Source organism: Podarcis pityusensis, assembly GCF_964106645.2.
Source record: "Podarcis pityusensis genome assembly, chromosome: 15".
NCBI lineage: Eukaryota > Metazoa > Chordata > Lepidosauria > Squamata > Lacertidae > Podarcis > Podarcis pityusensis.
The window spans coordinates 7,835,489-7,851,832 of record NC_138040.1 but is presented as its reverse complement, the minus strand read 5'-3'; the positions used below and the strand labels follow the sequence as shown (position 1 = coordinate 7,851,832).

The 16,344-nt window shown below is 43.2% G+C and overlaps 1 protein-coding gene and 1 long non-coding RNA gene across 46 annotated transcripts in view; one reads left to right on the top strand and one right to left on the bottom strand.

Moving 5' to 3' along the window:
- Positions 1-16,344, top strand: part of MSI2 (musashi RNA binding protein 2) — a 448,144-nt gene that overhangs the window by 299,267 nt on the left and 132,533 nt on the right. The window lies entirely within an intron of this gene.
- LOC308464178 lies at positions 10,822-16,231 on the bottom strand. The gene is made up of 4 exons (XR_013979923.1): positions 16,103-16,231; positions 14,232-14,354; positions 14,079-14,152; positions 10,822-11,600 (listed from the first exon to the last, which is right to left on the bottom strand). It is a non-coding gene; the product is annotated as an uncharacterized lncRNA (long non-coding RNA).

Here is a 16,344-nt window from a genome sequence, read left to right as displayed (position 1 = left end):
GAAATTCTAAGGCCTGAACTGCACTCCAACGCTCCACATCCTGGCTGTCTGCAGCCCTGAACAGCAACACTCATCCTAGCAAGTAGGGATGTGCTGCAACATTTTATCACAGGCACTATGTTTTTAAAAAGTGCTATCCGGTATGCAAGTATAGTATGCTTTCTTTATTGGGTTAATGGGAAATGAGTTAGCTCTTTTTGGTGACAGGCTTGTGTTAATTTGCAATGGGTAGTTGCACCCTAAAATCAAGGAGAAAGTGGTAGCTTTTGCGAGCAGGTGGGGGTGCAATGGCTGAGGCTGCTTTTTGGCTGCTGAGGTGGTGAGGACTTTGTCAGCCTACAGGATAATTGCTTTTCCCAACTTCTAAATTATCTCTCTAGAGGCCTGGCATAAAAATTTATGGATGCTTAACAGTTCTCACATATGTAAATAAAGATTGGAAACTAATTGGTCTATGCAAAGCGAGAGGAAAGGGTGGTGGTGAGGCACCAAGAGCTCTTGTAACATGGATTCACAACAATCCATCTCCATGGATTCATTTCACTTAAAATATATTGGTCAGATGTTTTTGTCCTGCTTTGAGGACTAAAAGGTGGGCTGCACCAGCTATTAAGAACATTGCCCTCGAATTGCCCTCTGCTAACGGATTTCTGTAATCCAAACCTTGGAGGCAGACAAAAGGTGGGGCGATTGGATTTACTTCCTCCAGCTCACACAGCAGGATTGCATTCATGTTAAGGTACTTCAAAACCCTTTAGATGGCTTTCAAAGGCTTTGACACCAATAAGTAATTACAATTACTGATTTCCCTGCCACCTCTCCAAAGTGTTTAAAAGTAATTAAAAATGGTTCTCCTTGGACCACCTCAACTTATGCTAGGCTAGAAATGTAGCTGGGCAGAACTGGCAGCACAGCCCATATTGTGCTCTGCTTATAAAAAGAAAGGGTTGCCACCAAAGTCTACCTAAAGTGGAATTGAAGGTGGATTTGAATCCCCCCTCCTCCCCATAAATTCTGTAAACAAACATGCACACATTTATCTAACGCATTTTTAACCCACTTCAGCCAAAAGGGCTCCTGAGAGACTTACAAATCATTGTTTTTAAAAGAAGCAGCCTTTGTCCCTCAGACTTACAATCTGAAATATGTGAAACAAAAGGAAAAGCAGATGGGGAGGGAGAAGGAAAGTGAGCACGCTCGAGCACTACTTTCTTAGGAGAGCTAACAAGGCGGGCCTGCTTCCCATCTCTCCCTCACTCCCTCAGCCTGACAAAATGGCTGCTGCTAGTTGACAGCTGAGGAAGAGGCAAATGCAGGTGTTCTCAGATCTGCTGGTGTGGCCTGGTTTCCCATCTCTCCTTTGCTCTGTAGCGCAGTGGAATATGACCTGGATTCTGTCTCGCCCGTTAGTGCTTAACTTAACTGTTTTAATGCATCTAGAGTACTGGGCACTAGAGTGTCCTTGAAGTGGTCTAAACCAGAAATGGAGCCCACATGCACAACAACAGCAAGAGTCTCTCTAATGCACTAATATTGGATGCAACTCTAGGGGCATTAAATGCTGTAGGAGCTGTGCAGCAGCAACACCCTATCACACTGTGCTGTCAACTCCAGCTTCTTTAAGATTCAGGAAGCCACCTAGGAGCTTGGGGAAATTTCAGTCACACATGTGTTTGTAAAGAACTCTGGGGTTTTTAAAAGGCAGCCTCGAACCATAACTGCAAACTATGCTGTACTGCTTTTGAAAACAAAAACAAAAAAGAGGCAAAAAAACATAAATAGAGGAGCCCTGCTGGACCAGGGCAAAGATCCATCTGGTACGGCCTGTTGCTCCTCCTAGTGCCCAATCGCAAGCCTTTAAAACCTCACAAGAAGGATGCGAAGGCCTCCCCTGTTGTTTGCCCCCCAGCATCTAGTATTCAGAGGTGTACTGACTCTGAACCTGGAGGTTCTATTTTGCTACTTTGGCCATTGAGAAGACAGTTTTCCTGTGCAAGAGTCTTAAATATGTCAATAGATAAAGTCCCATTCTGCCACTGGATCTCACTCTTAAAGCATTTTTAAATTCAGGTTGGACTTGCCATCAGGTGACCATTCTGTCTCCCACCCCCTGACATATCCTGTCCCACTGAATCCCTATTAGACTGGCAAGCGGTGAAAAAGCAGAAGCAGCCTCTCAGGGAAAAGGGTGCCTCATTTTGCTTGGCATTTTTAATAAAATTCCTGAAGTATGTCAGAATTAGCCGCCTTTTCTAGGACGCTTGGTGATTTATTTTGTTAAAGCGAGGCATTATTCATAATTATGTGGTTTTATGAGGAGTGTGCCGAGCAGTATCCTTCCAGCAGAAGGCTGTGGGAGATGGAGCAGTATTTAAATAAGAGCCCTGGGGAAAGGACATGCTTACATTTCACAGTAGAAGATCCACGCAGTTGTCGTCTCAGCCTATTGAACCACCACATAATTACCCCCATTCAGCACTTTGGCTTGCCTTCTTATTAGCTGTCCATCACGTTCCGATGGGGAGAATCACAATATTTAAAATAACACAGATCGTTGGACATCACTGAGTGTTGGATGGCATTGAACTTTGTAAATGCAGTTAATGGCAGGTCTTCCAGATATACTGCATGGAGCACCAGCATGGCACATGGGATCAAGTGTTGGGTTGGGAGGCATAGCAAGTCTGGTTGCAAAAAAATATTTGGGTGGCCTGAGACAGTGCTCTCTCCACTGAAATGTTTGTGGGGGAAATGGTGATAATAATGTGTCTCCTTAACCTCCTAAGGTGGTGTGACTTGTGATTTTAAACCAACCATAACTGATTTCCCTAAGGGGCTTAACCCAACCTTATATTTAAGCTCTGTGTCAATTTTCTTTTTCAAAATAAGAAGGCAGCGTTGACTGGGAAAGCTCCTATGTTCCAAGTGCTGAAAATAGCCTCTCCCATTATTTTGGCCCTGGGGCTAGAGCAGCAGGTAAGCCTGTGGCTCCTGGCTCAATGCAGACTGACTGAAGACAGCTATGTTATCTGTCCACTCATCAGGCCTTCCTTGGCTGTTAATGTTGATGTTTTGTTCAAGTTCTGCAATAGCCACAGGAAAGAGCAGGTGTCCACTACTCTCACTTGGGCTAATGGCAGCCAGGGAGAGGTGTCATCACACATTTCTGTCCCTTGATGTGGGGGCGTTTCTCTTGCTGCTCCTGCCCCATCCCACCAGCAGTAGTGACTAAAGCAGTCAAAATGTGTTCACGTGCGTTGTCTACTCTCCAACAGATTATATTGTTGCTGCTTCACTGCTGTGGAGGAAAACACACACACACACACACACACACACACACACACACACGGGAAGATCAAGACCAGGCAGTTCCATATCCAGCAGTATCAGGGCAGTGCATTCTCAAGTCATTGCTGTCTTAAGATCAGATTTTCTGACCAAAATAATCCTCCTCCCTTCAGCTTCTAACCCAAAAAAGTCCTTCCCTTGCTTCTTGCTCTGCACCCATGGATTTAACTACTTCCCTTTGAGACTCTGGGTTGGAGACTTCAAAACCCGAGATCTAGCAATCCTTTGACATGGTCTCTGTAGGGTGTTGCCTTTTCACATTCAAACGTATTTGACAGGAAGTGTGTAATGGCTTCTGCTGTGAGTGAAAATGGAGCCTTATGGGTTCTTTCTAAGTTTGGGATGCTGGGAAGTGCAGGGTCATAGATTTGGGCCTGGGCAAGACAGCACAGAGAAGGCTGTGAAAACACTTCAGGAAGATAGCACTGAGTGTGCTCGTAATGTATTCACTTCTCTTTCTGCTTCCCTGCAGGTGATATTTGGCCTTGTATGTTGTTCTTTAACTTTGGGTTTCCCCGAAGATGTTCAATAAATGTTTAATGGAGAATCATAATGAAAGTCAGCTTTATGATCATTGAGCTCAGTAGATATGTCTAATATTATTTAGACTTATAACTGTAGTTCAGGGATGGGGAAATTGTAGCCCTTCAGCTGTAGTTGGGACTTCAGTTCCCTTCAGCCCCAGCCAGTGTCTAATGATAAGGGATGATGGGAGTTATAGTCCAACAACATTTGGAGGGCCAGAAGTTCCACAGAAGTGTCATATATAGTTGATCCCACAGAAGCATGGAATGTGACTGCTGATTACTGATGTAGGGTTTCTAAAAAAATTTGAATTGGAAAGTATATCACATAACCCATGGCAATCTTGTATACCATGTGTTACTAATTCTGTAGGACTTTCAGCCATTTTGTGTTTGGTTGTAAAATCGTTGCTTTTCTTTTAGAGGCTCTGCTGCATAGGAGAGTCAAAAGTTCACAGGAAGGTTAAACGTTAAAGCTTGGGTAGTGATTATTGGGCAGCCCTTGAGCCAAAATCTTGATTCTCCACTAAGTCCTTGATTAGTCCTGAAAACAAAGAACAAACGAGGTTTGGAGGCAAGGAAACTGGGGTGGTGGTGGTAAAGAAGGGGTCTAGCTAAAGTGTGAGTGACAGACAGACAGAAAAGCCCACTGACATCACTGTCCATCAAAGGAGCAGCATGTCTTGGTGAAATGTGGTATGGATCAGCCTCCTGGAAATGTCTGAAAAAGCTGAATTGGTGTGTCATGGAGCTTGGAGCAACCTCCTGGGCAGAATGCTGAAAAAAGTTCACTGTGCTTTAGGGAAATAATTCTAACACAGCAGCTCCCTGAATGTGAAGGGGGCTTTTCACAAAGGGGCCAGACTTAAATTTTGTAATGAACGACACAGGTGGAGAGCTCCTGAGACACCCTGAGCTGAGTTAATTAAATGTCATGCCATAGGGTGAAATCCTAACCATGGGGCATTTCTGTTTGTTCAGTCTATTTCTGGCTCTACCCTTTGCTGAAAAACGAGTGAACTTGGAAGTTCTCTGGAAATATAAAATGGAGTATGCCTAACAGTTCATTAGCAATGGGCCCTCGTCCTTGTTGAAAGGGGACTGGCCTGGACTTGTTCAGGAAATGCAAAAGGATACTTCATTTAATTAGTATGAGGTATGGCTGCTGGCTGATACTCATTTTTACTGGCTGAGTGGAAGGTGTTGCTTCCATTAGGCATGGTACTGGATTCTGAAATTAGTTGGAGCATAGTGCAACCTCATGTTTAAAATAAGTGCTGGGGTTTTCACACAATAGGGGCTTTCCCTCTCTGCCACAATTATACTCTCAATGGCACAAGCAGTCCTCGGCGTGTGAAGTGTTACAGCTGAATCATAGAATTGTAGATTTGGAAGGGTGTACCAGGGGTCATCCAGTCCAACCCCCTGTAATGCAGGAATCCTGTCCACAGCTGTCTCTGGATGGGCTTCAACCACAAACTTTCTGCTTAACAGCTAGATGCACTGACCCATTGCAGCACCAAGTTTCCAAAAGGTTGGAGGAAGCAAAAATAAAATAAAGATGTCCACTTGGTGGTAGCTTGAAGGTAACAAGAAGAGGGGTTGGTTGGTTGGTTGGTTGGTTGGTTGGTTGGTTGGTTGGCTTCCTGCCCTCTCACAGTGCAGGCTACAAACTGTCCTACCACACCTTATTAATTTGTTATGCAAAATAAATATCTGACTTTTTTCCAGTAGCCAGAAATAGATGAACTGAAATATTTGATGAAGAAAATGCATGCTTCCTGGGGAGACTCACCTGGGGGGAAATGTTAATTACAGCTTTGATTTTAGATTTGACCAGTATCGTATCATTTCAGCTTCCCCAGTTCAACTCGTATTGTACTCATTAATTATGTTACTAATTAACTGTGTGACCCAATGCATTTTGAAAACTGCTCTTATCTTGGTTAAATTAATACAGTTTTGACATATGCTCCTCCTCCTTTTTAGTGTACTTCTAAGTTTTTTTGCGAACCATCCAGGTAGCTTTGTTGAATAAGTGGTACGTAAATGTCAGGTTGAAATAAAATAAACTAAAACTAGAAAACTGTCCTTGGAAAAACTAAAAGAGGGGAAATTTCTGTTCCACAATATTTTCTACCCTGCACCAGTGATTCTTATGCAGAATTATCCCCAAATGTAGAGAATTTTTGGAAACATGTAAGCAGTATATGTTGTCAACTTTGAGACTCAAGGGGGTAAGACAGAATTTCCCCCAAGGCTGAGATGTCAGTATCCAGCACAATTCCTTCTGTAGATGTAGAGGTAACATTCCTGGCTACTTAACCACACTTAAGCAATCAAGAGTGTTAGCCTGCTCCAGCCTTTTTGTCTGCACCCCAGTTGGCCTTTGCTGACCTTGCGATTATTGGGTTGATTTAGCTATGTTCAGTTTACTATACTCATCTCGGTTGGGGAATAGTTCCAATTGATCAAAGGAGGAACAAATTGGTTAGCTCCCTGTCTGCTGTGAGGTTGCGGCAGGATGAACCTGTCGCATCCGTGGTCTTTGTATCAGACAGACAGCTGAAGCAGCAGGAAGCATCTCTGGGCCTTAACAGCACAGCTCATGTTAGGAAAAAAACAATGGGATCAGGTTCCAGCTGGGTCAAAGTAACAATGTTACAAACTGATTGGACATTTGAGGTGACCATTTGAACACTCCTAGTTTGGATCGCTGCTACACTACCTTGTTTTTTTTCTACAAATGTGATTTCCTATCTGTGGACAGAAGGACAAGCTGCACGGATTAAAAAGCAAAACAAAGCCAAACTTAGTCACTGTGTTTAAACTGCATAGTAAGATTTCTGTTAGTGATGGACAGCTTGATATGAAATTGGCCTGGTTTTATAGGGTTTCTAGGCCAGTATTTGAGTTGGGTGGGAAGCTCATTTTTTTCTTAAGAGTTCCATCCTTGCTCATACTGTTATTATGTGCACTGATGGTGCCATGCATATGCAATCATAGAATCGTAGAGTTGAAAGGGACCCCAAGGGTCATCTAGTCCAACCCCCTGCAATGCTGGAATCTCAGCTAAAGCATCCATGACAGATGGCCATCCAACCTCTGCTTTAAAACCTCCAAGGAAGGTGAGTCCACAACTTCTGGAAAGAGACCGTTCCACTGTCAAATAGCTCTTACAGTCAAAAGTTTTTTCCATATATTTAGTTGGAATCAAACATGAGGTGGACAAATTATTACTGCTAACCAGGTCATTGTGAGCTGTAGTGACTCGGGTCTAGTGCTACCATTAGGCCAGCTAGGCAGCCGCCTAGAGCACAGACCACAAAGAGGTGCAGTACTGATCCTTGAGGGGCACAGTTTTATATCTGTTCTGTGACCTTATGGCAATAGCTCAAAGGCTTCCAAAATCTATGCTGCTGCAAGGAGTACTTCTCTTCATACTACAACAAAAACTCCTGCACAAAGTGTCTAATGTTTCTGTTTCTCTAAGTATCCTTCCCACACTTCCAGTGTCACGGGAAAGTGGTAAACCCAGTTTCTCAAAGCTCAGACTTATAAAAACTTACATATGCTCAACAGTGTTGCAAAAGAAACTAGTTAGCCTGACAACTATATCAGTTGAACATGCCCAAGCATCAGCACTTGACCTGTAGTAACTGGTGACAAAATTTGCAAGAGAAGAGGCACACAAAGCAAGATGTTGATGTGCCTGAAATTGAAACTTTAAAGAGACTTAAATTTTAACATCACAGTTCACAAGCTTATTCAAAATGATTTGTGTGCTAAACCATTTTCTTTTGTATTTGAGAAGGATAATCAAATATTACTTATTCTGACAATCTAAAGTGAATTAAGCAGTTTCAAATTTTGTGCTTTTAATTCTTTCTACAATACATCTGTTTCTGAAGTTAGCAATTTTTTTGGAGTGGTGGTGGTGGTGGTGCAAGAGTTAGCCTTGCCTAAACTGCAAAAGAGCCTGGCACCAGCACTGTAGTGATGGATCTTGTTTTTATCATTGCATTCTCCCTCTCTCTTTGCATCCTATTACAGTATTTCAGAGGAATCTTTGACCTTCCCCATCCTTTGCCAGCCTTTTTTCATCTGGATGGATCAGAAGAAAAGTTAAATTGTGTCCAACCAGCAGTTTTCATGGAAAAGAGAAAAAGTGTTGTTTGCCCCCTTCTCTACTTATGGGACTGATTAAAATGGATTAGCAGCTATCTCAGCTGGCCTGGGCAAGGAGGTCTGGCCATTATTGTTGAAGAATAGGATGGTGATGGTGTTGATCATGGATAGGCATACTAAGGCCTGGGGGCCGCATCCGGGCCAATCACCTTCTAAATCCAGCCCGCGGACGGTCCAGGAATCAGCATGTTTTTACATAAGTAGAATGTGTCCTTTTATTGAAAATGCATCTCTGGGTTATTTGTGGGGCCTGCCTGGTGTTTTTACATGAGTAGAATATGTCCTTTTATTGAAAATGCATCTCTGGGTTATTTGTGGAGTCTGGCTTGTGTTTTTACATGAGTAGAATGTGTGCTTTTATTTAAAATGCATCTCTGGGTTATTTGTGGGGCATAGGAATTCGTTCATCCTGCCCCCCCCCCAAATAGTCCGGCTTCCCACAATGTCTGAGGGACAGTGGACTGGCCCCCTGCTGAAAAAGTTTGCTGACCCCTGGTGTTGACTGACATGGGGGACCCAGGAGCCCTGGGTACAAAGCTCCTGATGTTTATCGGTTATAATTGAGCACCAAGAAGGATTTTTGTTCAAGGGGAAACTTAGAATCAAGGGCAACAAAGCACATTTTGAAAACAGTGTATGGCTTTCTATTCATGTCTCTGGAAGATTCATATGGTCACTTTTTCATATGCTGGAGGTAGGAGTTTGTTTTCTCAGGGTGGATTTTTTGCACTAAAAGTACCTGTGTGATGTACACCTGGGCATAGTTTGGCACCAGTGCTGATGTGGCTCCTCCTGAAAGACGAGGGTTGAGATATTCCTCATTGGAAAGTTTCATCTTTATGCAGTGCCATCATGAAAGAAAGAGGCGGCAAGGGGAGAGGCTGGTCCTGTTGGAAGCAAACCCTCACTCTGTGACAAAAAGGCCTTTGAAAATGATCACAGGGGCCTTTAGTTCTGTCGGCTTTTGATATAGACATAACTTGGGGGGAGAACAGGGTGCTGCCTTTGTTCAGCAGAAAAAGCAGACACACATTGTTAGTTTTAAGCTTTGGCGATAGATTCTGTCTGCTACACAGACGGCAGGAACGTCTCCGATTTGATTGTATTTACATACATTCCAGTTCCAAACAGATTGTCGCCCCAACACAGATGCCTGAGCTTTCTGTTTGCTAGAGCAGAGGTATATATGCCGTTCTTTGCACTTGCTGACAGCTGCTGAGGAAAGCTGCCTTTTTTTTCAGTGTGCAACCAGTTGCTCTTCTTTTAATACCTACCGGGCTTGCCTGAAAGGCATCCGTTATCTGTTAAAGCCGCAGGAGATTTTTCTTTCCTTCTGACAATCTGACATGGGGGTTGTAAATGGGTGTTTCTGTAATTGGCATGTCTCCCTGAACTCCCCAGTTCTTAAAGATATATGTAAAACATGATTATCTTAATAGAACTTCTCATTTGCTGGTGTTCATGTTAAACCCAGACCTGTTTGCTTTGATATGCATTTAAGGAACTGATGTTATCCTCCTCTTGTTGCCTGTGGCCTTGAACATTAAAGCAGACGCATCAAATCTGATGCCATATGAGAGGCTCACTCCTTACTCCTTAACAGCTCAATTTTCCTTTGAAAATATGGATCAGAAACAAACGTTGGTATGTTTGTGAGTTTGCTCTGGACGTGTGTGTGTGAGTGAAACATCTAAAGCTATGTTGTGTTGCTACTTGTAGTGTTCGTTGAGGAGCTATTTACATAGAATATATTCTACTTTTGTAAGTTGGTAAGATGAGGGTCTTCATTGATATTCGCGTAATATTTTTTTGATGATGCCATGCCAAATAGTTAAAATTATTGCATGTGCCAAGGCTTCTTTTGTGTGTTTGGTGCAGTAGGCCAGTGGCAACCAAAACAGCTGTAAACAGAGCAGAAGCAACAGCGTCTAAACTTTCCCATCCCGTTTTCTACCTTTTTAAAATAGAGGCAACATGGAGGCCCAGTCCACACTCTTCTTGGCCTTCACGTATTTGCCCAAAGACGTGCATGGTGCAGGCAATAAGCTTTCAGCCCAGCTGGTATTGGATGGAGATTTCAATTGTATGAACTGGCACCTTCATGTGTGTGCATGGGGACATCAGTTCATATAGTTGGCACCTCCATATCATCCTAACTGGGTCATGAGCCTGCCAGGTGCCGTTCTCCCCCCACTCATGACTGGGCTAAGGAGCATCTGAACCTGCCTAGTGTGTAAATGTCCCAGTCATTAGAATCCCCAAATTCAAGGGGGAATACAGTATAATTAATAACTATGCACCAAAGCAAATGCTTTACCAATGTCCCAAACCCCTCCTTATTTTACATCTATACTGTGTAAGGGATACTGTTTTCTTTCTTTTTAAACTATAGATAACTCTGAATTTTCAGGAAATGGAAAATGAGTGGGGGATTTTGGTGTATGTACTGGCTGCCCACTCTTGAATGTACCATCTTATGCTTTACATTGAACTGGGCTTGGTATGGTTCAGTGGATGAATGATATACAGGCATGCAATGCAGAGCAGATCCCACAGAGTTTTGTACAACAACCTGTGGAAAGCCCATAGCAAAGATCTGTTTTCAAGCTCAAAAAGTCCTAAACACAACCAATCATTTCTTTTATAGCTGCACAAAGTATTGGTCATTCATCTCCCTGGTGCCTTACACTCGGATAAAACCTTTGACTGTACAGAGATTATCTTTTTCCCAGGTTAATGTTATATGCCAGTTTATCTTAAGTATTGGGCAGCTGCTGTCTGCCCAGCAATATAGTTGCTATGATTATGGAATGCTGCCTGAAGCGAAAGCCTGAAGGGGAAGAGTTATTACAGAATCAATGGAATTATTATAGCCCAAGGTCAGGTGTGTCATTTTTTTGCGCTTGCTTCTCTTGACCACAGTCAGTGCTTTTATTATATCTGCTTTGTGGACTTCTGAGCTTCCAGCTCCCCCATAATGTCTGCCATGCAGAGTGAGTGGAAGGATCAAGAGTTTTCTCCCAAACAAATCAGGGTTGAAAGGAACCTTGGCCTGTTTCCTGTCACAGTGCCCCTGTCTTTGGAGCAACACCCAGTGCAACAAAACTCTTTATCCTATAAAAACATCTGGGCAATTAGACATTTTGTTTATTTAAAGCCGCAACTGGAATTGTGGCAGCCCCACTTCACAAGGCAGGCAGGCTAGGGCAGCCATTGATCTGACCTTGGAAGACAAGGCCTCTCGGGACACTGTAAAACCACATGCACCCTTCAAAGTGACCAAATGCTGCTGCTGGTAGCTGTGTTTTCTCTTTTCTCGGCATGATTAAAAAGACACATGAATATCTTTGTGATTAGAAGGACATATGATTTTCTCCTTCACTATCCACCCTGATTCTTCCCTCAATAACCAATCACTTAGGAGTCACCTTGAGCGCTGAGCCTCAGCTGTTGAGAAAATTCCCCCATGCGAAGTCAGTGCTGCAGACACGTCATTGCTCTTTTGCTCTGTCCTGCAGCTGTTGATCGCCTCAGTGGAGTCTGGTGATGAGAATTAAATAATTTCAGTGGCAAGAGCGGGGAGGGCTCTGAGTAGAGGCGTTCTTTTCCGGCTTAGCTTTGGTAAATGGCCAATGCTGCATTTTATGCAACGTATCAGTTCCCACCCTCCTTTCCTGAAACCAGATGATGAGCCACCCCTAGAATAGTTGCTCCATGCTTTCTTTGCTTTCTTTTGCCAGATGCCGATGGTTCCCAGGGAGGGAGGTGTGTCGCCTCCTAATTGATGGGCCTAAGTCAGATACATGGTAGTTTGGACTGGTAGGATTTGTGGCTTTATTCAGGTGCATCGGAGGCATTTCTAACAACCAGTGTAGCTTAGCTGCAATATCTGATAACTCTGGCTTAAATTTCTCAGTTACATCAGACATGCAGCTATAGCCAAATGCTTGCCATAAAGTAGAAGCTTTATCAAAGTGTAAAATATGGGACTGGGTACAGATTTAACTTTCCTTAAAATCTTGTGTTTCCTTTAAAAAAAAAAAAAAAGAGTGACTTTCTAGTGCTTCTGGGAGTACATTGTTAGCCAAAGTCACGTAGGGGGAGGGCTGAGAGTTCCAGTGGCTTCTCTGCCTGGCAGATAGTTCTTTACCCTACCCCAGACAAACAAATCTGGAATCAACAAGGCAAACTGATAATAACTAAGGAATAAGTTGTGCAAGATAGAACTTACTCAAATGTACTTGCGCAACTTTTGCAGAATTCAGCTCTCCTTGGTACAAGATTTTAATTGCCTGGATATTAACCTTTTTATTATTTTATTGATTTTTATGTACGGTAAAGACAGAAAAGAGCTTGCAGTTTTCTTGGTCTTTATATGAATGCACCTTCCTTGACATAACAAAAAATCATTTATATTAAAAAATAATTATTATTTTTTGCTGTAAGGAGATTGTCGGTATTGTTCTGACCCTTTAAAGCCTTTATTTATTTATTTAAATAGTTTATATAGCACCCTTTAAGCTGGAAGTCACTAGTTATCATACAGCATAATAACTTAAAGCAATCCAGTGAGACGCATTAAGCATCTTGAGCCTATAAATGTTTACATCTTCCATATCTCAGGAAGAATAAAAAGTGGTAGAGCATGTCAAAAGTCCAAGATAGCCTGTTTCTTCTTCTTCTTCTTTTATGGGTAGTTTCCAGAGTTTGTCACACTCAAGAGTAGGCCCACTGAAAATAATGGACCCAACTAATTTGGGTCCATTAGTTGAATACAACCCAATGATTGTAAACTGCTTTGGGGACTCTATATTGGAAAGTCTGCATGAAATATATTTATCTATATTCCAATATTTATCAATATTACAAATATTTATTGTAATATTTATATGTTGCCTCCTTGTGCCAGGAAATAATCAATGTGGCATTTTGAAAAAGTACTGCTTTGTTTAGGGGTGGGGAGCTTGTGGTGTTTCTGGCATCCAGCTCCCATCAGCCCCAGCCAACATTGCTAGTGGTCAGGGATGATGGGAGTTGGAGTCTAGCAGCATGCAGAGAGCCCACATGATTCCCTATCCCTAGCTTAGTTATAACCCAGCAATTTAATGGTATTTCTTTTGGATAATATAGCAGCCTGGGTAACAGAGAAACCTCATGATGAATTGGAGAGCCCTTTTGCACAAGCAAGTTCCTTCCTTAAGGATGGAAACAAATATGAGGACTAAGATGTGTTTCAGCTCTAATGCAGGCTAATTCATTTTGGCACTGTGCCAGGCAGGGTGATTAAATGTCCCGTGAAGTGCTACAATATCTTGATAATGTGCGTTCTTCGTTTGATTATGTAATCAATTATGTTGCACCTAATAAAATTTCAAATGAGTTACAAAAGCGGCAAGGAGATTGTGCCAGGTCGGGACTCATTTGGGTGCATTTGGAAGTTCTTGGCTAGTCTTCAAGCGGCAACGGAGTCTTTCTCTAGTCTTTCTCTACAAAGAAGCCGCCCAGGGGGATGTGTCACCTGTTGAGGTGGGAGGAGTCTGGTCTGATTCCCTTCTGACTTCAGCTGTCATCAAAGCAGATGCTTACTGGTCCTGACTATCAGGAGAACTTTTGCACGTGCTTTATAAATACTTGGTTTTTATTTGTATAGTTAAATTGTTTAAAGAATGTGTATCTGCCTTTCTGGGACGCGGGTGGCACTGTGGGTTAAACCACAGAGCCTAGGGCTTGCTGATCAGAAGGTTGGCAGTTCGAATCCCCGTGACGGGGTGAGCTCCTGTTGCTCGGTCCCTGCTCCTGCCAACCTAGCAGTTCAAAAGCACGTCTAAGTGCAAGTAGATAAATAGGTACCGCTCCAGCGGAAAGGTAAACGGTGTTTCCATGCTCTGCTCTGTGGCTTAGTCATGCTGGCCACATGACCCAGAAGCTGTACGCCGGCTCCCTCGGCCAATAAAGCGAGATGAGCGCTGCAACCCGAGAGTCGATCACAACGGGACCTAATGGTCAGGGGTCACTTACCCTATACCTTTATCTGCCTTTCTGCTGTTACTTTCCCATATCAGTAGTTTTTAAAGATTTGTCAGTATCTGTAACTGAAATGCAGAACCGTTATAACTCAAATTTGAACAAAAAGCACAATTTTTGGGGGGTGGGGGAATGGCACAAAACTACCTGGAAGGAAGGAGGCTTCTGATAATTAAATGTCCCTGTTGTTATAGATCTGGGCATCTCTGTAGTTGCTACAAATCCAGCCTTCTATTTTCAGTCAGAAAAGCATGAAAACAAGGAGTGAGACTGAAGATGGAAAAAGGAAAACAGGGGAAGGAAGGAAGTGCTTATATATCATTTGGGCATATCAAGTTTTCAACGTGGCTTACAATAATAATGAAAATAACAATGATGAGAATAACATTAACTCCAAAGTAAAAACAAAACAAAACTAGCGGTTCTTGTTGTTTAGTCATTTAGTCGTGTCCGACTCTTTGTGACCCCATGGACCAGAGCACGCCAGGCACGCCTGTCTTCCACTGCCTCGCAGTTTGGTCAAACTCATGTTGGTAGCATCGAGAACACTGTCCAACCATTTCGTCCTCTGTCATCCCCTTCTCCTTGTGCGCTCCATCTTTCCCAACATCAGGGTCTTTTCCATGGAGTCTTCTCTTCTCATGAGGTGGCCAAAGTATTGGAGCCTCAGCTTCAGGATCTGTCCTTCCAGTGAGCACTCAGGGCTGATTTCCTTCAGAATGGAGAAGTTTGATCTTCTTGCAGTCCATGGGACTCTCAAGAGTCTCCTCCAGCACCATAATTCAAAAGCATCCATTCTTCGGTGATCAGCCTTCTTTATGGTCCAGCTCTCACTTCCATACATCACTACTGGGAAAACCATAGCTTTAACTATACGGACCTTTGTCGGCAAGGTAAATGTCTCTGCTTTTTAAGATGCTGTCTAGGTTTCTCATTGCTTTTCTCCCAAGAAGCAGGCGTTTTTCAATTTCATGGCTGCTATCACCATCTGCAGTGATCATGGAACCCAAGAAAGTAAAATCTCTCACTGCCTCCATTTCTTCCCCTTCTGTTTGCCAGGAGGTGATGCGACCAGTGGCCATGATCTTAGTTTTTTTGATGTTGAGCTTCAGACCATATTTTGCACTTTCCTCTTTCACCCTCATTAAAAGGTTCTTTAATTCCTCCTCACTTGCTGCCATCAAGGTATTCTGCCATGCGCTGGATTATGGAGAAAGCTAGAGACTTCCAGTAAGACATCTACTTCTGCTTCATTGGCTATGCAGAAGCTTTTGACTGTGTCAACCACAGCAAACTATGGCAAGTTCTTAAAGAAATGGGAGTGCTTGATCACCTCGTCTGTCTCCTGAGAAATCTCTTACAGTGGTGCCTCGCAAGACGAAAAGAATCCGTTCTGTGAGTCTCTTCGTCTAGCGGTTTTTTCGTCTTGCGAAGCAAGCCCATTGACGGATTAGCGGATTAGCGCTATTAGCAGCTTTTAGCGGCTTTTAGCGGCTTATCAGCTTATCGGATAAGCAGATAAGCGGCTTAGCGGCTTAGAAAAAGGGGGGGGGAAGGAAAAAAAACCCGCAGGAACTCGCAAGACACTTCCGTCTTGCGAAGCAAGCCCATAGGAGATTCGTTTTGCGAGTTTTCCGTCTTGCGAGGCATTCGTCTTGCGGGGCACCACTGTATGTGGGACAAGAAGCTAAAGTTAGAACTGGATATGGAACTACTGATTAGTTCAAAAATGGGAAAGGAGTACGACAAGGCTGTATGTTGTCTCCCTGCTTATTTAACTTATATGCAGAATTCATCATGCATAAGCCTGGACTGGATGAATTCTAAGCCAGAATTAAGATTGCCAGAAGAAATATCAACAACCTCACATATGCAAATGACACAACTAGGGGAGAGGGGTCCAAATAAAGACAACACAACAGCTATGCACGTATATTCAGATATAACATGGTACATAGCTTATCTGAGACCAAGCACACAGTGTCCCTCAGAAACACCCTTCAGGTGGGGGGAGGTACCTTGCAAGCAAATTCAGACCCTAATTCTTCGTACAGTCCTGTTTTACAGCCAGGTAGGAACAGCTACTGAGGAAGACAGTTTTGGACGCAAGAACATAGGAAATGCCCTCCCTGCTGGATCAGACCAAGGGCACATCTTGTCCAGCATTCTGTTCTCACAGTGGCCAACCAGATCTCCATGGGAAACAGAACCTGAGCCCAACAGTGTTCTTCCCACCTGTGATACCAAGCAACTGGTATTC